Raw genomic sequence first — 2,500 nt, forward strand, 5'->3', positions numbered from 1 at the left:
TATATTATAGGGGTTATGTCTTCGGCGTCGTTGGCGTATTATTGTTTATGGATAAGGTGGTGTACGCCCGGAGCTTTCCATTTGGAGCGGAGCTTCAGTTTCCAAGATAGATGCTCATGCTGTAACACAATTCCCGTAAAACAATTTGGAAATGCATATTTGCCTATAAAAGAGTAATTGAAAGCAACAACCACCTCGTTCGATTTTCTGTCACACTGCATAAGCAAAGCGCTTTTATTTTTTTTCAGAAAATAATACAAAGACTATTAATAATAATTATTGTAATAAATTATTATAATATCGAAAGGCCTACATAACCATTATTATTATATAGTTAAAGATGCATTCGCACGCACACATACGCGCACACACGCACGCACGCAAGCACGCACGCCGGCACTAATACACACGTGCACGGGGCATCAACGGAACGTACAAAAGCATTAGAAGGCAACCCATGGTGTTCAAGGTTTGAAATGAATGGTTTGAATGATTGGAATGAAATAGGCTCATATGGCAGGTTCACATCCGGTGAATCTGTAATCACAGTGTTCGAACCAAGTTGTTGTGCTCATGAAATTTTGTCTTACTTGCAAATAATTGATGAATAAAAACAACTTTAGGCCTACATACATAAGCAGCCCTTGAGTCAATCCATTTTAAAGTGGGAGGTATGGCAGGCCCTATACATGGGGAACTTCCTTTCAGTAATATGAAAGGAATAAGGCTGCTTTCAGCCTTCAGAGTAAGTTTCACCTTGCATGCTGAATAACTCTACATACATACATGCGTACACACACACACACAGATGCATTGTGTGAATACATTACAACATGTAATGTTGTAATAAAAATAGCGACGTCCACGCAGTATGACTCAAACTACTTGACTTCGACTGAAGAGTCCAGTGAAAGCAATCAACATGATTGCGGGCGTTCAAAGTGCAGTTAGTTCAAGTCTCCTCCCTGGCCAAGTCCTTACTCTTTGAAGACCACCAGCTCCCTCAAGTAGTTCTCTAAAGCAGCTAAGATTGTATCTTCAGTTACCATGTCTTGTTTTTCTGCCCGCATCTGGGGCTTTCTTTCGTGCTCTGATTATGACCTTTAGGTTAATAGGAGCTGCAGAGAATTCACTGTACGCTCCCCCACTGCCATACTGCAGTCGTGTGTGTGTTCTGCACACACACACACACACACACACACACACACACACACACACACACACACACACACACACACACACACACACACACACACACACACACACACACACACACACACACACACACACACACACACACACACAAACCTAAAAACACACATTTCTGTCGAGGACGTCTCAAACTTTAATGTGACTCAAATAACACATTAAAGTTAAAGTTGTGGTTTTGAATCGTGCTGAAGCATTAAAGGACAAGGTTAGTGGCCATATGTGTGGCGCTCATACCGGAAAACTTCAAATATCTACCCAATTCTACCCGGGATACTGCGAGTGAGCAGGGGAGCTGCCTCGAATTGAACAGCAGGGATATGCTTTATGATGATTGTGGACAGCGTTATGTTTTCTTTATGCGTTTGACAAGCACACTCATGTGTGAGTGTGCGTTTGTGTGCGTGTGTGTATGTGTGTGATCACCAAATAAAAGGCAGCAGGCTAAGACAGCCAGTGAGTCCCCACACTGACCTGGTGATGCGTCCCCGGGACCCTGCAGCCTCAGCACTATCAGCAGTGTCAGCCGCAGCATCGAAGGGGTCATCTCCCCCTGATGTCTGAGTTCGCCGTGGCGTTTATGGGCCTGGCGTAAAAGCATTGATACATAATAGGTGAAGGCAAACATATGTTTCCATAAAATGCCGTCTGTTCCCCCGCTCCGCCGCACCCCTGAGAGGAGGGGTGCGCAGGCACTTAAAGTTAGACACACGCGGCATGCATCCCCCCCAGAGACCCAATGTTTATAAAGTGGTAACTGCCTTCCCTCACTCTCTCTCTCTCTCCCTCTCTTTCTCTATCTCCCACACATGTCCCTCTCATTTCCGTCCTAACTCTCTCAAAGTCTTTTATTGTTTGTCACTTGGTGTCTATCTGCTTCTCTTTCCCTCACTCTCTCACACTCTCTCTCTCTCTCTCTCTCTCCCTCTCTCTATCTCTATCTCTCTCTCTCTCACACACACACACACACACATGCACATACAAACACGCACCTATTCTCTGCATCTAACTACCTCTGTCTCATTCCCTCCCTGACACCCTCAAACTCAGTCCCTGTCTCTCTCCCCCCGATTCATTCTGTCTATTCACTCGGTGTCTCTGCCATTCTATCATCCTCCCTTTTTTTATATATATATATCTCTTTCCCTCACTCTCTGCCTATTTTTCTCACAAACACACACACACACACACACACACACTCTCTCTCTCTATTCTTTCCTCTCTCTCTCTCTCTCTCTCTCCCTTTGCATTTCTCCCTCTCTCCTTCAGAAAGCCCTCTCTGTCTCTCTCG

General features: G+C 44.7%; 1 protein-coding gene across 1 annotated transcript in view; it reads left to right on the forward strand.

Moving 5' to 3' along the window:
* LOC130378966 (C1q-related factor-like) overlaps positions 1–2,500 on the forward strand; it is a 17,150-nt gene that overhangs the window by 1,415 nt on the left and 13,235 nt on the right. The window lies entirely within an intron of this gene.

The sequence above is a fragment of the Gadus chalcogrammus genome, unplaced genomic scaffold (assembly GCF_026213295.1).
Source record: "Gadus chalcogrammus isolate NIFS_2021 unplaced genomic scaffold, NIFS_Gcha_1.0 GACHA127, whole genome shotgun sequence".
Taxonomy (NCBI): domain Eukaryota; kingdom Metazoa; phylum Chordata; class Actinopteri; order Gadiformes; family Gadidae; genus Gadus; species Gadus chalcogrammus.